Here is a 20,395-nt window from a genome sequence, read left to right as displayed (position 1 = left end):
CCAATTTCATTTTATACCATGTTTGATAAATCTCCCTCCATCTGTTTATTGATGTTTGACTGTAAGGGCCCTATTCCACAGGACGATTATCGTTTGCATAATCGTTAACGATAAACAATCCAAACGACCGCTATTGCGAAAGACCTGAAATCGTTCGCCCATTTACATGGAAAGATAACATATACAAAATAAATATAATTAATAATCGTTACTTATGACCGTTCTTGCAGTCTCCTTGTTGCCGCTATTGAGTTCGTGACTACTGCGAACGACGTTTTATTCAATGCAAACGATTTGCGAACGAGCAACGATAAAAATAGGTCCAGGTCTTATTAAACGATCAACGATTTCTCGTTCGGTCGTTAATCGTCAACTGCTATTCAACCAAACGATAATCGCGTAGATTCGAACGACTTAACGATAATCGTCCCATGAAATAGGGTCCTTAGGCTGTATTCACTGTGCGTTTTTTTTTCCTTTAGATATGGGAGTTCACCAATCAGAACAGAAACTACATGTTACACAGGCAGCACAGTGTGAACACAGTCCAATACCGCTTTTAGGTTCCGTTTGAAGACTCACATGGTGGCTGCCTGATGGCCACATAGAGGCTGCACCTGAGCGTGTGAACACTGCTCAAAACTAAGTGACGGTAATCAGAACACTGCTGTGACGTTGTTCGGTGCAGTGTGTCAGCTTCTCCGCTGCAGTATGTTCTGTAGGAGACCCCACATTATATGGATATGAGTATATTTACATCACGGCTAAAAGTAATAGCAGTTACAATCAGCAGGAGACATAATATAAAATGAAGAGGTGTAGGCACGGACGGGGTTCGAACCCGTGATCTTCGGTTTACGAGACCGACGCCTTACCACTTGGCCACCGCGCCTGCGTCTAGCTGTGGTGTACAAGCTCTTTGCAATCCTCAGCTCAGCCTGTTGTTCGGCGCCTCACGGAGCTGCTGAGCTGCAGGACGCGGGACGTGCTGGGCTATAGGGCGGCCGTGAGACCTGCGCACATACGCTGCCTGACTAAAGGGCGCTCGTTTCATGACACAGAGTCCTGACTACAGCGCAGCGCGCCCGCCATTACACGGTATATACATAATGCTGCGGTCCTGAGGGGCGGCTGCACCGGATTTATCATTCGGCTTTCCCGCGCACATTCTCAAACGGTTTAATTTCCCGCCCACTTGAATGACTGTGAGGTCAGCGTGACGTGTCCGTGTTATGACGTCATAAGCGCCATCTCTTATAAGGGCACAGCTCACAGAGATTTATTCAGTTCTATGAGCGGTATGTATAGGAGTTGTATAGTTGTAACCCTGGGGCTCGCTGACACTGTGGTGATCATCGTGAGGGTAGTACAGTAAAATGGCGGCCAGGCCACACTTTGGGCAGTGTTCACACTTGCTGTGGAGGTTCTGCTAAATCCAGATACCAGACAAAGACGTGAGCACTGCAGGCATCTCTATGGCAGGCTTCAAAGTAGCCGTCCCTCCTATAGTCAGGAGAAGGAAATTTGGGTGAAAAGTCACTTTTTAGAAAAAGTTAATTTTGTGTTTTTTTTTCCTCATATAAGAGCTGTAAGTCCTATTTTATCTTCTATAGAGCCGTGTCATGGCTTGTTCTTTTACCTTTTATACTTTGTAGTGACAGCCTGAAAAACTATGTGTGGGAAATGGGAGGGAAAAAAAGTAAATTTTTCCAAATTTTGCGGACGGGGTGTTTTATTTATGCACTGATCAGTAATAATTATTTTTATTTTGTTTTTTACTATATCTACGGAGCTGTGTGGAGACTAATGTTTTGCACTATGGTGTGTAACTTTTGTGTGTTTTTTTTTTTTTTTGTTAATTCACGTTTTATTTTTTATTGAAGGAGAAGTCTGGCAAAATCCAAAACTATAGAGTGCCGGCAGGTGGTGGGAGCCACATATTAAAGAAAGTATACTTGCTGCTCCCTGTGCAGCGCCACATCACCGGACCCTGCCAAATGTCATTTTCTCACAGCTTCTGGGTACGTCTTGACTAGAGATGAGTGAACTGCTCGGACTTTTGGTCCGAAAGCAGTTCGCTCTCTCATCGTGCCTTTGATCCCGGCCGCATACTTGCGCTCACGGGAATATGCGGCCAGGATATTCCAGGGAATCCCTGTTGAATTCCCTGGAATATCCTGGCCGCATATTCGCGGGATCGCAACTATGCGGCTGGGATCACAGGCACGATGAGAGAGCGCCGATTCCGTCGGACCAAAAGTCCAAGCAGTTCACTCATCTCTAGTCTTGACCCGGCGGTAAAGGTGGGAAATATCCCTATCAGCCAGTCAGGCACTGCAGCGGTGTCCCAGAGTTGTGGCGTTGAAGTGGGAGAGTGTGTATATGTATGTATATAGTGGGAGAATATATATATATATATATATATATACATATATATATATATATACACCCTTTAAATGCAGAGATAAGTCCAATAATTCTGGCAGTTTCAGGCCAGTGTCAGCTGTAAGGTAAAACCAGCAACCCCCTCTTATGGAGCGAGCTCAGCTCCTGCACCAGCTGCTGGAAAAAGACATTGAGTAGCGGAATCCCATTTGGGCCTTCTCCCACTTGGTCACTGAGGAAAACCGCTGCTAAGACTACATTCACACTAATATAATAAAGGAACATGTCTGCGTCCACACCACAGCCTCACGTCGTAGGCTGACTTAGGCCTTAGGCCTCATTCACAGTCCATCCTTGGTGGACTTTTGGTTGCAAGTTGCCCAACTTGGAGGAGACTTGAGTGACCAAAGTGATTTTATAGCCCTAGACTTATACATAGCCCTTATAGCCCTAGATATATACATACCACAGGACTCCCTATGCAGATGAGATGACGGTCACAGCTCTTCTCCCCCTCCTTGTACAGATTACAGAGCTTGTCTGGTATTCTCTACCATAGAAGTCAACGGATCACCTTCAGACTACAGATACCTATGGGCTGCTATAAAGCATATCTCTAGTTGCTCTTTACGAGAAAATAACATGTTTCCAATGTGCATAGGACACTGAGTATGAGGGTAATTTTCTTCAGCCTCAGTGTTTTGTTAAATATTTAGGCTAATTTAACACGTAAATGAGGCAGTAGGGCACACTAAGGGGGGGGGGGGTATATTGGTGCATGGAAGTCCTATCTCTAGTGCAACAAACCACCTAATTTACATATTAATTAGACTAAAGATTTAATGAAGACAACACTGAGGATGAAGAGAAGAAATTTATCTTTATTATCAGAGTCTTAATGCTATGGATACATAATAACAGATGAGTCTTCTAACCTGCTGTTAGTTTCCCTTTAAAAGCAGCTCAGGCAAAATGGCCTTCCACATAATCCTATTCAGAAAAAAAAAATAATCTACAATTGGAAAATACAAACAGACAGGGAAGACAATTGTTAGGTCTGCACCTGCCTGGTTCATTAACCCCTTAACGACATCGGGCGTACCCATACGCCCCCGCAGGGTGGGCTTTAACGCAAACGGGCGTATAGGTACGCCCGATGTTTCCCCGATCACTGTGTGTTCACACACAGCGGTCGGGGAAGATGGCCTGCTATAAATCATAGCAGGCCATCTTAGCTTCACGGCACGGGGGGTAGTTAACACCCCCGTGCTTACGATCGCCGCTATAGGCTGATCAATTCAGATCAGCCAATAGCGGCGATCAGAACCTTTCCGGGTCATCGGTAACCCAATGACCCGGAAAAAAATGGCGGTCGATGCTGTCCGAGGACGGCACCGACCGCCATTACTGTAAAAAGTAATGGTGGTCACCGTGCCGGTGGCACGGCGATCAGAGTCCCACAAATAGTAAATACCTGCCCTGGACCCCTCAGCTAGGTAGCCGAGGGGTCCAGAGCAGGTATTTGTACATTACTCACCTGTCCCGGGCTCCTGATCGGCGTCTTCCGGGTTCGCGGCGTCCTCGTCTTCGTTCGGGTCTTCGGCTTCCTCCGTGACGTCACGTTCGGCTTCTCTCGGCTATTTTCGGCTCCAGCGTCGGCTTTTTCCGTATTTTGCGCTCTGCTGCCCTCTAGCGGCTGATATGTGTAATACACTTATCAGCAGCTACAGGGATGTTCAGAATGTAGAAAAAGGTTTTTGTTTTTTTTTTTTTAATTTTTTTTTCTATTTTCCGCACCCTATCGCCGCTGAGTGTTGATCAGCATCGCACGAAAGTGCGCTGCTAATCAGCAACTCCTCCTTTTTGGCGTAGGGTGTTTTTTTTCTTTATCCTACTGCCACGGTCTGCTGATAAGTGCCGCACATAAGTGCGGCATTTATCAGCAACTCCTTTGTTGGCGTAGGTTTTTTTTTTATACTTACTGTAAAAAAACACGTAAAAAAACACTACATTACACCACACTACATTGAATAAAGTTTGACACTACACCACTACATACCCCATATACCAATCCCCATATAAAGATGGCCCCCAGGGTGTTTTCGGCGTCAGAGGGATACGTTATTATTGCCTCCGACACCGAAACAGCCAGTGAGGATGAATGGGGGGATCCTTCTTTCCTCCATTCATCCTCATCATCCTCATCATCCAGTGACATGTCTGGGGGGTAGCGTAGCGTACACTGCCTCCCAGACACGTCTTTTCCGCCAGTACCGTCCCAATAAGAGATCACGGTATGGCGTGAAATTCTACAAACTCTGTGACAGTACCTCAGGGTACACTTACAGATTTAGGGTACATGCACACTGCGGAATGGCAAAGGATAACTCTTTGTGCATTCCGCAGCTGGCACCCGCCGGCGGACTGATGCAGGCGCGCGTCTCCACCCGTGTCATAGACTCCATTCTATGCACGGGCGGATTCCATCGTCCGTCCAAAGAATGAACACGTTGGACGGAGAGCGGAATCCGCCCATGCATAGAATGGAGTCTATGACACGGACGGAGACGTGCGCCTGCATCAGTCAGCCGGAGGGTGCCAGCTGCGGAATGCACGAAGGGTTATCTGTCGCGATTCCGCAGTGTGCACGTACCCTTAGAGTGTATGTAGGAAGGGACACCCGAATCCAGCCCCCAGATGCCCCCTCCCCCCCATCCTCGGAACAAGTGGGGAGATCGTCCGGGAACTGATCTTCCCACTGCTGGATAAAGGTCACCACCTGTACGGGGATAACTTTTATACCAGCACCCCCTCTTCCGGTCCCTCGCTGCCCTGTAGCTTGCGGCACGATACGAAAATATCAGAAGCAGTAATAGAGCCCTAATGTTTAGCAGCCATGGAGCGGACCCAGCGCTTCTGGATATGAAGGACCCCGGATCGCACCAGGACAACATTTTCCAGGTGACGTCCCCCACACTGGAGAACGGGAGACCCCAGAAGAAGTGCAGAGTGTGGTGTAACAGGGGGATCAGGAAGGACACCATTTTCCAGTGTGACACCTGTCCTGATCCCCCCGGCCTCTGCATACTGGATCGCTCCAAGGCGCACCACACGTCACTGGGGTTCTACATTATCTAAATTCTGTCCCTTATTCCTATTTCAGGGGTCACGTTGATCCGGGGATTATTCTGATCGCCATTATGGAGTCGGGAAGGAATTTTTCCCAGTGATGAGGCTACTGTCGTCTACCTCACGAGGGGTTTTTGCCTTCCTCTGGATCAACACAGGTTGAGTTTGATGGACACCTGTCCTTTCCAACCTTATAAACTAATAATTGGCCCAATACCCCCAAATAAATTAGAATTGTCCCTTTTCCCCAGCTAAGTAGGTATGGCCGCCATTCCCATTAGAGGATGCCATGATGCAATTACAAAGCCTCTGTGCGGCCAGGACAGTAGAAACCCCCCACAAGTGACCCCATTCTGGATACTACACCCCATAAGGAATCTAACAAGGGGGGCAGTGGGGATATGGCCCCCTGGTGACGGCCATATTTGGGACGTGAAAATGAAAAAAATTGTATTTTTTATTTTCTCGGCACATGTTCTACGTAAGTGCCCGTCACCAGTGGGGTCCATATCCTCACTGCACCCCTTGTTAGATTCCTTATGGGGTGTAGTTCCCAGAATGGGGTCACTTGTCGGGGGTTTCTACTGTCCTGGCAGCACAGGAGCTTTGTAATTGCGACATGGCCTCTATCCTCCATTCCAGCCTCTAAATGGCGCTCTGTCCCTTTGGTGGCTTACCCTGTGCCCATATGGCACATTATGTCCACATGTGGGGTATTTTCGTACTCAGGGGAAACTACCCTACACGTTTTGTGTTCATTTTCTTTTTTAACCCCTTGTGGAAATGGAAAAAAATCAAGGCTAGACCAACATTTAGTGTAATTTTTGTAAAATTTTTACTCTAAATCATTAATCTTGTCATGATTTTTTTCATTTTCACAAGGGGTTAAAAGATAAAAAAAACCATTTAATGTGTAGCGCAATTTCCCCTGAGTACGGAAATACCCCACATGTGTACATAAAGCGCCATTCGGGTGCAGGACGAGCCTCCAAAGGGAAGGAGCGCCATTTGGTTTTTGAAGGCTGGATTTGGATGGAATGGATTTCGAGGGGCCATGTTGCATTCAAAAGGCCCCTGTGTTGCCAAGACAGTTGAAACCCCCCACAAGTGACCCCATTATGGAAACTGCACCCCTCAGGGAATGTAACAAGGGGTGTAGTGAGCATATGGACCCCACTGGTGACGGGCACAAATGTGGAACAATGTGGCGTGAAAATGAAATATTACATTTTTTACACTATAATGTTGGTTTAGCCTTGAATTTATCATTTTCACAAGGGGTTAAAAGAGGGGAAAAAAACAAAATGTGTAGAGCAATTTCCCCCGAGTCCGTAAATACCCCACATGTGGACATAAAGCGCCATGTGGGCGCAGGGCAAGCCTCCGAAGGGAAGGAGCGCCATTTGGATTTTGGAGGTTGGATTTGGCTAGAATGGATGATGAACGCCATGTCGCATTTACAGAGCCCTCGTGCTGCCAAAACACTGGAAACCCCCCACAAGTGACCCCATTCTGGAAACTGCACCCCTCAAGGAATCTAACAAGGGGTGCAGTGAGGATATGGACCCCTTGATGACGGGCACATTTGTGCCATGAAAGTGAAAAAATGAAATTTTTTAATTTTACGTCACATTGTTCCACATTTGTGCCCGTCACCAGTGGGGTCCATATGCTCACTGCCCCCCTTGTTAGATTCCTTGAGGGGTGTAGTTTCCAGAATGGGGTCACTTGTGGGGGGTTTCCAGTGTCTTGGCAGCACGAGGGCTCTGTAAATGCGACGTGGCCCTTGAAATCCATTCCAGTGAAATCCAGCTTCTAAAAGCCAATTGGCGCTCCTTCCCTTTGGAGGCTCGTCCTGCGCCCCCTTGGCACTTTATCGCCACATGTGGGGTATTTCCGTACTCGGGAGAAACTGCGCTACACATTTTGTGTCTTTTTTTGCCTCTTATCCCTTTAAGAAAATGAAAAATTGAAGGCTAGAACAACGTTTTAGTGTAAAAAATAATTATTTTTTTTTCACGCCATATTGTTCGGAAAATCTGTGAAGCACCTATGGGGTCCAGATGCTCACCGCACCCCTTGTTACATTCCTTGAGGGGTGTAGTTTTCTAAATGGTGTCCCTTTAGGGGTGTTTTTTAGGTTTTGGCACCCCAGAGCCTCTGCCAACCTGAAGTGGTACAGTCAAAAATGACCAAATATAACGGAGGCGTTAAAATTCACTAGGCGCTCCCTTATATCTGAGGCTTGTGGTTGCGTCAAATAGCGCAATAGGGTCACATATGGGGTATTTCTATAAACTGCTGAAACGGGACAATAATTATTGGGGTGCATTTCTCTGGTAATAGGTTTATAATTATGAAAAATATTGGATTACAATAAAATCTCTGCACAGAAAATTAAAATTTTCAAATTCCTTACACACTTAGCTTTTATTTCTGTAACTACAATGACGGACAAGGCACTACCCCACACAATGTGATGTAATAAATAAATAGGTACACTGTAAACTAGTTAGGGTGCTCAAACCGAATAGGCATGAATTACCTAGATTCAAACCTTACAAACAAAAAGCATGCCAAATAGTATCGGTGGCACATCCAAAGTCAAATATCAACTAAATGAATGCATTGTAGTATGACAAGAATAAATTTTATTGGTACAAAACAACAAATGGGACATACAAATTAAAAACACTTAAAAATGTACAACAAATCGAACATTGTGCCATGTATAATAAACAGGCACAAGGACAAGCTGATAATTACAAGTAAACAAGATCCCCACTGATGTTGGTAATGTATAGTGCAATAGACACAAGTACAAGAAGAAGATGCAGAGTAAATAGAAAGGGGCCAAAGCCCATCAAGAGTATATCACCAGACCAGAGGATCTGTATCAGCGTCCACAGAACGCTGATGTGGACGCTGATACAGATCCTCTGGTCTGGTGATATACTCTTGATGGGCTTTGGCCCCTTTCTATTTACTCTGCATCTTCTTCTTGTACTTGTGTCTATTGCACTATACATTACCAACATCAGTGGGGATCTTGTTTACTTGTAATTATCAGCTTGTCCTTGTGCCTGTTTATTATACATGGCACAATGTTCGATTTGTTGTACATTTTTAAGTGTTTTTAATTTGTATGTCCCATTTGTTGTTTTGTACCAATAAAATTTATTCTTGTCATACTATAATGCATTCATTTAGTTGATATTTGACTTTGGATGTGCCACCGATACTATTTGGCATGCTTTTTGTTTGTAAGGTTAGCTTTTATTTCTGTGACTCCCCTAAAGGGTTAAAACACTTTCTGGATGTGCTTTTGCAGAGTTTGGGGGGTGCAGTTTCTGAAATGGGGTGCTTTGTGGGGCTTTCTAACATACAGGCCCCTCAAATACACTTTAAACCTGAACAGGTCCCTAAAAATATTTGATTTTGAAATTTTACTGAAAATTTGGAAATTTGCTGCTAATGTTTTAAGCTCCCTATTGTCTAAAAAAAATGAAAGATCGTTTAATAAATGCTGCCAACATAAATTAGACATGTTGCTAATGCTATTTAATATATAATTTATGTGGTATAACCACTTTCTGTATACGCAAAAAAGTTTCAAAGTTGGAAAAATTCATTTTTTCACATTAATTGGGTTTTTTTCATAAAGATTTGTTATGAGTATCGACTCCAATTTACCAGAAATGTAAAGTACAATATGTCACGAGAAAACAATCTCAGAATCAGCCGGATAGGTAAAAGCATCCCGAAGTTATTAATGACTAAAGTGACACAGGTCATATTCAGAAAAATTTGTCTCTGTCATTAAGGCCATTTCAGGCTCTGTCCTTAAGGGGTTAAAGGGGTTATCCAGCGAAAATCTTTTTCTTTCAAATCAACTGATATCAGAAAGTTATATAGATTTGTAATTTACTTCTATTAAAAAATATCATCTTCCCATTCTTATCAGCTGCTGTAAGTCCTGCAGGAAGTTTTTTAAATCAGATTATTTTTATTGACAAGTTTTCCACACACAAAAAGCGTGCCTTTTTTAGTTAAACATACAAACAAAACAAACCCCCCATCCTCCCCCCACCCATCTTAAAGTACCAACCCCCCTCCCCCAAACCAACTTTAACAATAATTGTAGGAAGGCAACAACATTGGTCAGGCTATAGAGAGAACTATTATCATAAAGCTATTTTGAAATTCAAAAGTGCAATTCACCACAATGTCATCCATTAAGGAACAATAAGGCACAGTATCATGTTTAAAGGCCCAAGTATGAGCGTCCCTAACTGGAGCCCGGCTGTCCAGTCAAGGCACCCACTCCTGCAGGAAGTTTTAATTTATTTGCAGTCTACAGTGCTCTCTACTGACATCTCTGGCCGAGACAGGAACTCTGTCTCGTTTTTCTATGAATCCCCATAGAAAACCTCTCCTGCTCTGGACAGTTCCTGTCTTGGCCAGAGATATCACTGTGTCAGACTGAAAATAAATCACCACTCCCTGCAGGACATACAGCAGCTCATAAGTATGGGAAGACTTGAGATTTTTTTAATAGAAGTAAATTACAAATCTATATAACTTTCTAATATCTGTTGATTTAAAAGAAAAAGATTTTCACTGGACAACCCCTTTGATGTTCCCAAATTTCCTGAACGTTCATCAGCAGAATTATTCCTCTAAATACATACAAACTGATAGCAGACTCTGGCTAACCTCCACATCTTCTATGGAGGTAAAGTAGAGGCTTTACATACTATTTCCTATACTTGAAATTTATGGTTTTTCATTAAAACACCAAGACTATATAATTTGCAGTTAAAAATATTTCCTCTAAGCAATGATTAAGAACTAACGCCAATGATGGAGAGCCTGGATCTGCAGAGCGTGCACATTCCACAGCTGTAGGTTTAGTATGTGTGGATGCACATATACAGGACTAGCACAACTTAGTCAAATATGGTTTCATTAGGAAATATTTATAAAATACAACATTGCATGCACAAGAACATGGAGCGGCAGGTTTCCCAATGTCCTGGCCAAACTTATTAGAATGACACTGGGATTTGTTTGCATGTCTTACAAATGTTGCACTTCTTATCATGTGTTAAACCTACAACACTTCTTGGCTGCATTACTGTACTGTATTGTATTTTGGATAAAAATTGCCGTGGCCAGATGGTAGCTGGGAAATTGCTCAGGGTGCAGTGTTTTTTTTTTCTATAGACTTATGGGTAAAAAAAAAAAAACACACCAGAAAATGCCATGTGTTATGCATGTTGTGTTTTCTGTTACTTTCCTCTCCAATTCTTTTATTAAAATCCTGAAATCACAAGATGAAAGAATAACATGACATGACATCACAAAAAATGCAGGGGATAAAACCAAAACACAGTAAAAAAAACACTGATGCCAATTAAAAGTTGTGTCTTTTGGAATCTTCAAAGGAAAACAATGAAACATTTGGTCAGGTGAGGTCGATTAAAGTGAATTTACTACCTAATGGTGCATTTACACAGAAGGATTTATCTGACAGATTATTGAAGCCAAAACCAGGAACAGACTATAAACAAAGAACAGGTCATAAAGGAAACACTAAGATTTCTCCTCTTTTCTAATGCATTCCTGGCTTTGGCTTCAAAAATCTGTCAGATAAAGCTGTCTGTGTAAACGCACCATAAGGGCCCATTAACACAGAAAGATCTGCCAAAGATTTGAAGCCAAAGCCAGAAACAGGCTATAAACTAAGATAAGGTCATAAAGGAAAGACTGAAATTTCTCCTCTTTTCAAATCCATTTTTGCCTTAGGCTTCAAATCTTGGGCAGATAATCTGTCAGATAATCTTTCTGTGTAAATGGACCCTTAACCCCTAGATGACCCTGGACGTACAGTTGCGTCATGGAAGTCTGTCACCAGACGACCCTGGAAGTATGTCCTGGATGTTTCTCCCGCTGTGAAGCGCGCTCCGGAGCAGAGCGTGCGTCATAGCAGGTGGGGGCCGGCTGCAATTAGCAGCCGGCACGTCACCGTTAATGACACGCTGCAGCGATCGTGCTGCAGTGTGTCATTAACTCCTTAAATGCCATGTCTCTCACCTGCCTCCGTGCGGTCCGATCGGTGATCTGCTTCACTGAGCCTGCACAGGCAGTCTCAATGAGCAGAGCGCTGATAACACTGATCAATGCTATGCCTATGGCATAGCAGTGATCAGTGTAAAAATCAAACAAATGTATGTAAAAGTCCCCCAAAGGAACTTCAAATGTGTAAGAAAAAAAAAGTTAAAAACACTATTACACTACCCCAAAGCCCCTCCCCCAATAAAAGTTGAAATCACCCCCCCATCCCATTATATAAATAAAACATTTAAAAATAAATAAACATATAATATACCGTAGCGTGCGTAATTGTCCGATCTATTAAAATATAACAAGCGTCATTGTGAATGGTGAACGGCGAAGACGAAACGAGGGAAAAAAGTGAATAAAAAGTGATCAAAACGTCCAATCTTCACACATATGGTTTTAATAAAAACTAGAGATCATGGCGGAAAAATGACACCCCATACAGCCCCATAGGTGAAAAAATAAAAGCGCTATAAGCGTCACAATAGGGCCATTTTATTAATAATTAATTGCCAAAAAAAGGATTTCATTAAAAATATATATATAACATTAGAGAATCTGTGTAAACCTGCATGTGGTTGTGTTCGGACTGACCTATAGAATAATGGTATCACGTCACTTTTACCATATAGTGTATTACGTAGACACAGGAACCCCCCAAACGTTACCATATTGCATTCTTTTTTACGATTTCACCAATTTATATCTTCATAAATAATATATTTGGGATTCCGTCATACATGTTATGGTAAAATGAAAGACGCCATTACAAAGTACAACTATGCCTGTAACAAACAAGCACTTACATGGCCTGTAGATAGAAAACTGAAAGTGCTGGAGCTCTTAGAAGGGGAGGATGGAAAACGAAAACACAAAGATCAAAATTTGCGCTGTCCACTGGGTCATTTTGGGCCTGGTCCTCAAAGGGTTAAAGAAGTCTAGTAAAAATTTTAATTGAAGTATTATGTTGTCCCTCAAAAGTTATACAAATCCCCACTCCTAGAGCTGTGTGGGCTGTGGCTGCTGGAGAGGATGATGGCAGAGGGATGCTCAGTGTCCCTCCAGTGCCCTGTGTCCCTCAGTGTCCCCCGTGTCATCATCCTCTCCAGCAGCCACAGCCCGCACAGCTCTGGGAGTCGGGTCGTGACATCACCATTTTATCCAGGAAGTGAAGCCTTGATGCAGAAGTAAGTGCAGGGAAAAAAGCACTTTATAAGCATTTTTTGTAATAAGTGTATATTGGGGATTTGTATAACTTTTGGGGGGGCAACACAATACTTTAAAAAAGATTTCCTTCCTTAATGACAATAATACGTTTCACATACCACTTTTTCGATGCTGCTGCGCTGAATTAGCTAATGTAGTCCTTTTTGAATCAGTTGGCTGATTACCGTAATCTTTACCAGTATTCAGAAATGCAAATGAGGTCTGTCTGTGCAAGGTTATCTCCCGGGTGATGCGTGCTTTCTTTTCTTACTAAGCTCTGCCTCCGTTTCCTGCCCGGCCTGGATCTGTGGCCTGTTCTCAAGTGCCATCATCAGAATGGGGTATGAGTCATACTGCGCAGGCAAAAAGTAGACAGCTGATTCAGTGCAGCAGCACTGATAAGGTGGTATGTAAAACTTATTGTCATTAAGGTGGTACATTCACTTTAATGGTGCGTTCACACCTACAGGATCTGCAGCTGATTTTCTGCAGCAGATTTTATTTAAATAACTGAACACAGCATCAAATCTGCTGTAGATCTGCTGCAGATCCTGTAGGTGTGAACACACCCTCAGGGTCCTATTACACAAGATGATTATCTGCCCGATGAGGCTTTCAGCCTTTCAGCATGTCTTTCAGCATGTTCTAAAACTGCCCGCCATTACATGTAAAAGGAGGTGCGCAGTCTGCAGCAGATTAAAGTATATATGTATAATATATAATAAAGATGTATACTTACCTGTCCAGGCTCCCCCAGTGTCCTCCTGACTGTTCTTTGCTGACCAATAAAGCTTCTTCACCTTTCTCTGAAGTGACAGGGTGCTTAGCCAACTAGTGTATAAGCAGTGGCTGCCGTCAGCGGAGACCAGGCAGGAGGACATTGGGGAATGTAAACAGGTAAGTATAAAAGTTAATTATTTACTATACAAAGCAAGGGCTGCACAGACAGGGTTTATCCAGCATTAGAAAAACATGGCCACTTTCTTCCAGAGACACCAGTATAGGTTTTGCAGCTCAGTTTCACTAAAGTTAATGGAGCTTGATTGCAAAACACACCTGAACTGTAGACAAGAGTGGTGTTGTCTCTGGAAGAAAGTGGCCATGTTTTTCTAACGTTGGATAACCCCTGTCTGTGCAGCCCTTGCCTCATAATAATCTCTATAATAAGCTGTTTAAGTGAGCCTATCTAGCAGATTGGTGCTTACCCAAGGTTTTCGGCCATCTAATACGGCCCTAAGTCGGGCTTTTTGATAGAGCAGGTGCATGCACTGGCCCTTTAAGAATCACAAGTTGAACGTGCACACACCCTATGGGTAGAGCCAGGAGTGGGAGTGACAGGAGCAGAAGCACAGTGGTGAGGGGGACCCCTGACCAGTAAGCATGAACTAACGCTGGGAGCAGTACTATGCCCGTAGCTTTGTCCTGGTTTAGTTTTCCTTGTGTTTTTACCATGTGTTTTTTTTAGCAGGTTTAATCTTCTGACCAAATCAGAAGTGGAACGTACAAAGAAAAAAATATAGGATATACATTACTTGATCCCGGCTCCTGCTTGCTTCAGCGGCTCCCGGCACGTTCCGCCCGGCCAATCAGTGCGCTGCCCCGCCGCAGCGCACTGATTGGCCGGGCGGGCCGTGAAGACACCGGGAGCCCCAAAGCAAGCAGGAACAGGGACCGGGTAATGTATAATGTCCGGCGGCTGGGGGGTTAATGGGGCGGGCTGCAGACAAAATCGCAGCAGGGATGTACATCCCTGCTGCGAGTTTCTCTGCTATTGAAAGTATAGGGCCGGGATCTGCAGCGAGTCTCCCTGCAAAAACGCAGCAAGGAGACTCGCTGCAGATCCGGCAAGTGGGTTTGTAACCTAAATCTGCACCATAAAATCGACGGCATTTTAAGTATGTGTGAATGTGACGAGATGAGCGAATTTACAGTAATATCGAAGTGCTTCATTAGCTCGGCAGCCGGCTGCCATTGAACTGTATGCCACTCTGCTTCGGGTTCCTGGAAAGGCTGGATACAGACCTGAAAAACTTTTTCCAGTTTCCCAGGACTGTATCCAGCTTTTCCAGGCACCCGGAGCGGCACAGAGTATAAAGTCAGCCGGCTGATAAGATGACTGCCGAGCTAATGAAGCGCTTTATCTCTAAATGTTACCCTAGAACAAACCCGGGCCACATCTAGCCCGCTAACTGTTTCAGCCAGGCCCGCGTCCCCCTTTCAGAATCCCTAGAGGCTGTGACCGCTTAGCTTCTAGGGATGCCCTGCTGCTGTTCCATTTAGTGCATTCATTGCAGGGTGAGCAGGTGAGTAGAATAGAGTAGCAGGGTCTGCCAGTGTCCTGATGCTCTATTGTCATAGGCCATGGGCAGGGGCGTAGCTAATGTCTCCTGGGCCCTGGTACGAGAGGTCAACTTGGGCCTCCCCCTTTCTTTCACGACCAAGTGATGCTATATATATATATATATATATATATATATATATATATATATATATAATTATATATATATTATTATATACACACATCAACACAGATATTACCAATAACACCAGCATATAGGAAGAGGAAATATTATCACCATACATATTACTGCCATACTGTTACTGACCAAATCCTGTATACTGAGACCAATATTACCAATAATACCAGTATATAGGAAGGAAATATTACCACCACACCACAACCACTACTATCACCATCATATTGTTACTGACCAAATCCAGTATACTAAGACCAATAAAACACAGAACCAGATAACAAGTAACAAATAACACCACTGCATACTAACACCAACGCATACTGATTAACACCACCACATACTGACTAACACCACTGCTGCTACTGACTAATAGCACTACATACTAACACCACCGCTGCTACTGAATAAGATCCACTGTACACAAATCACTATCACCTCATACAGTCATATACAGGCTAACCCAGCTGTATGCAGGTTCTGTACACCACATACATTACAGCAGTGCTTCTCAATTCCAGTCCTCAGGCCTCACAGGTCATGTTTTGAGGATTTCCTTAGTATTGCACAGGTAATATAATTATACTCAGTGCATCAGGTATTATCACAGCTGTTCTTTGTATGGGAAATCCTCAAAACATGACCTGTTGGTGAGACCTGAGGACTGGAATTGAGAAGCACTGCATTACAGTGCAGTTACATCAGGTGACTCACAGGGGACGTCTTCTCTGATCAAAGTTGTTCCCTTTTCATCTTCTCCATCTGCCCTGGGCTGTTATAAGAACTTCTCCGAGCCACGAATCATTGGAATCTACCAGAGAAACATATTAGGCTCCTCACTCTGGCACTATTCTCATCTCTACAAACTGCATATCTGTATTGGCCCTTTTACACCCTCATTTAGTGGTAGGCTGACTCTATGTGACCCCCTAATAATATATGCCACCGCCTCTATGTAGCCTCCTCATAGATGGCCCCCTGTGTTGTCCCCCTTATAGATGGCCCCCTCTCCCCCTGTTGCCTCCCTTATAGATGGCCCCCTCTCCCGCTATTTGCCCCCCTCTTTCCCCCTTATATATGCCCCCCTCTTTCCCCCCCTTATAGTTGGCCCCCTCTCCCCCCCTTGTAGATGGCCCCCTCTCCCTGCCCCTTGTAGATGCCCCCCTTATAGATGGCCCTTTCTCCCCCTTATAGATGGCCCCCTTTCCCCCCTCCTTATAGATAGCCCCCTCCCCCCCTTATAGATGGCTCCCTCCTTATAGATGGCCCCCTCTTTCCCCTCCCTCCTTATAGATGGCCCCCTCTTTCCCCTCCCTCCTTATAGATGGCCCCCTCTTCCCCCTCATAGATAGCCCTCTCCCCCCTTATAGATGGCCCATCTTTCCCCTCCCTCCTTATAGATGCCCCCCTCTCCCCCCTTATAGATGACCCCCTCTTTCCCCTCCTTATAGATGGCCCCTTCTTCCCCCCTCCTTATAGATAGCCCCCTCCCCCCTTATAGATGGCCCACTCTCCCCCCCTTATAGATGGCCTATCTTTCCCCTCCCTCCTTATAGATGACCCCCTCCTTATAGATGACCCCCTCTTTCCCCCCTCCTTATAGATGGCCCCCTCTTTCCCCCCTCCTTATAGATGGCCCCCTCTTCCCACCCTCTCCTTATAGATTGCCCCCTCTCCCCCGTGCAGGCAGATTAAAAAAAAAAAAAAAAACCCACACAACTCACCTCACAGCGCGCTCCCCCGTCGAGCCTCTCTCATCTTGCAGCATCCGTCTGGCCCCGGCTGATGCGCGGCTGTCGGGGGTGTCCCGTCCTATCCCTGGCAGCGCGCGCATCAGAGAACTCCACGTGCGCTGGGTCTGAGACTTCCGGCACAGTCCGGAAGTCAGGGCCCCAGGTACACAGCGAGTTCTCTGATGCGCGCGCTGCCGGGGATAGGACGGGACACCCCCAGCAGCCGCGCATCATCCGGGGGCAGACTGATCCGGACTCTTGTGACCGCAAGCAAAACAATGCTTGCAGTCACAAGAGTGATTGATGACGGGCCTGGTAGTTACGCCACTGGCCATGGGCACTTCAGGCCTGCAGCCTTTGAGCAGCCAGGACAAGATCTCTCTCCGCCAGGCAGGGGGATGTGGGCAGGGGGATGTATACAGCAGGGGGCCTTATTACTGGACAGGGGGCTGTACACAATGAGGGGCATTATTACTATGGGTGGTGGTGGGGTGCATTGCAGGGGGGATTATTACTATGGATGAGGGGGTGCATACCAGGGGCATTATTACTGTGTGTGGATCAGGGTGCTGTACACAACATTATTACTATGGGGGCACAGCAAGGGACAATATTACTGTGTAGGGGTGCACAGCACAGGGCATTATTACTATATTGGGGGGCACAGCATGGGAAATTATAACTATAGAATGGGCTTTATTTTTACTGTATGGGGGATCCTATATATGGGGGCAACACTGCTCATTACTCACTACTCACGTCACCTGTGAGTCTGCTCTATGTCTGGCTGCAGCTTATCCCTCTCCATAGAGGACATAGGTTTTAATTGTTTCTTTTTTTATAACAATAGGTATGTTTTAATTGATAATGCACCATTCATAACTACAAGCAACTAATCCTTTCAAACAAGACAAAGTATTCTGAATATTTAACATGTTTGAGTACACTGAGTTGCTCATTTTTACAAAAATATGTGCACTTTCCATGGAAGCATGCTAAATTTCCATATAACTGTATTAAAACTCTCAGAACAACTCAGAACAGCTGTTAACCATTCATCTTTGTATCTCTTAATCCTTCCAAACCTTTCCTGGTTTTATATAGAATATACTTTTAAAAATATATAGACTACTATGAGCCTGCAACTTGATTCTTACCATGTATAATTTTACTGCTTCCAAGTAAAGCACTGCTGTAAGGGAGCAAAGGTGATTATTCAACACATAAACTGGCTCTATGCAGTGGTGGAGGTTGGAATGATACCTGCAGGTATAATTTTTTATTGAAAGAAAGAATGTACATATTAAATCTATAGAGTAGGTTATGTACGTATTCATTAGTATACAATTAACCGAACAACATATTTAGGTAACTTTATTATAGTGCAACAGTAAGTTCTGTTAAATACAACAGATTAGCAAATTAGCTGATTTTTTTTTTTTTGCTCAGTCCATCAATATGGTAGCTCATAGAATATACATTATTAATATCGACTCTATGAAAGCAAAGAACTAGCATGTTAAATCAATTTGCCTAATGTATATTAATGGCTGGTGAATTGACAGTCGATTTACAACATAAATTTTCTAGAACAATTTGCTAATCGCTAAGAATAGTGGAACAAATTGCTGCTACTTTGTACAATGTATAATAATTTCTACACCCAAGATGTAATAGATTAATAGAGGTTAAATAGGCTGCAATGTTTTTGCAAAACTTTGTTAACATGATGTGTGTGTGTGTATATATATATATATATATATATATATATATTTATTTATTCATTTATTCATACATTTTTATTTATTTATTTTTAGAGGTTTCCAGGAAACCACAACGTTTAACCCTATGTTTCCCTAGATCAGGGGAGCAGGACGTCATCAAATAAAGAAAGGACATCACAGGAGTGGCAAGCAAAGACAGTGAGGTAAGTGTGCTGACTTTTGTTGTGTTAATGCACCAAGAGGCTTAGGGCCCTATTACACCAAATAATTATCAGCCGTTGAGGCCGAAAATCTTTTGGTGTAATAGCGCCTGGTAATGGTGCGCTTACACGGAATGATGATCTTTTGAATTTTTGCGACATTGATCGCATTTGAGTGATAATCGGCTCATGTAAGCACAGCAAACGATCAAGCGAAGAGCGAGAAATTGTTCATTTTCATCTTTCAACATGTTCTCAAATCGTCATTGGACGTTCGCTAAAAATTTACAGATTGCTTCGTGTAAACAGTCTTTCACCGATTCACCCTATGTGTGAGATAGGCTTAAGCGATCTTAAAACGATCGCAATAATGAATTTTCCAAACGATATATCATTCCATCTAAACACTGATTGTTATAAAAAACACAGTTACTTCAAAATCGTTCGATTGGGCTAATTATTGCTCCATGTAAACGCAGCATAGAAGACCATGATCAGACGACATGCACAATGTCAGCTGATTGTGGTCTTTCAACAGGTTAAAAAATCATGACGGCGACCGTTTGCTGTTCATCGCTTTGTGCAGTAGGAGTGGCGGCAGCAGACCACTGCTGACTTCAATGGGCCACCCCCTGCACCCCCCCTCCCGTTGTCTGTGCATGTAGTAGCACAGGCAGCAAGCAAGGAACGAGGAGGAAGCGAGCACTGACCTGACAGGTCCTCTTTATTACACACCCCATAGGGCAATTTTTGAGCTGACCATAAAATCATTGTTAACCGTTCGCAAATCTTTTGGTGTTCGTACAAATCATTTGTGTGTTATTACAATTGTTTATATACTATATATCATTCCGTGTATTATGGTGAACGATTTCAGGTCGGTTGCAATCGTTAATCGTCGAAAACAAAAATCACTTAGTCTAATATGACCTATAGGGTTAAATGTATAATTTACTCATAGAGTTACTTAGTTATGCCAAACTGTCTGCCACAAACGTGTTGAGAAAAGAAGACCTAGCTTCAGATTTGTACTGAACATGGATGTCTGACAATAACTTATTCTGGCACACGCTGCACAGGGGAGGGGTCCTGGAACAGTGCAACAATATTTCCTGTTGCCAGACTGTAGACCAGGCTCACACATGTCTGAAATTTGCGCTGGCCAGAACAACATGGCTCTTTCAGATAGTAGGTTTGCTGAGAGACAAACCCCATCTAATGACAGTATGAGTAAACAGTGGTATGCAAATTGGGTTCAAGAGTGACACTTACATTTTCCATAGGATGTTAATTATTAAGAGGGCAACTATTTTGAAAGTTGATCTGTTCTTACATTAATACCAAAACTCAATAGCAGAATTTTTCAGCTTGGTCCAATATGAACTTTACTACTTTACAAATGACATTATAGGAAGGAAACT

The 20,395-nt window shown here is 43.8% G+C and overlaps 1 long non-coding RNA gene and 1 other non-coding gene across 4 annotated transcripts in view; one reads left to right on the top strand and one right to left on the bottom strand.

Annotated features, from left to right (window-relative positions):
- Window positions 1–820: 820 nt before the first annotated feature.
- Window positions 821–892, bottom strand: TRNAT-CGU (transfer RNA threonine (anticodon CGU)). The gene has a single exon. It is a non-coding gene; the product is annotated as a tRNA-Thr (tRNA).
- A 41-nt stretch (window positions 893–933) lies between these two features.
- LOC138801169 (uncharacterized) overlaps window positions 934–20,395 on the top strand; it is a 92,845-nt gene continuing 73,383 nt past the window's right edge. For 2 of the 3 annotated variants that reach the window (XR_011364572.1, XR_011364571.1), the window contains exons 1-2: window positions 935–1,298; window positions 18,868–18,977. This is a non-coding gene — a long non-coding RNA (uncharacterized lncRNA). Of the gene's footprint in view, window positions 1,299–18,867; window positions 18,978–20,395 lie in introns of all 3 variants that reach the window. The other variant, XR_011364573.1, reaches the window with a different exon arrangement.

This window comes from Dendropsophus ebraccatus, chromosome 9, assembly GCF_027789765.1.
Source record: "Dendropsophus ebraccatus isolate aDenEbr1 chromosome 9, aDenEbr1.pat, whole genome shotgun sequence".
Taxonomy (NCBI): Eukaryota; Metazoa; Chordata; class Amphibia; order Anura; family Hylidae; genus Dendropsophus; species Dendropsophus ebraccatus.
This window is presented reverse-complemented; position numbering and strand designations above follow the sequence as displayed.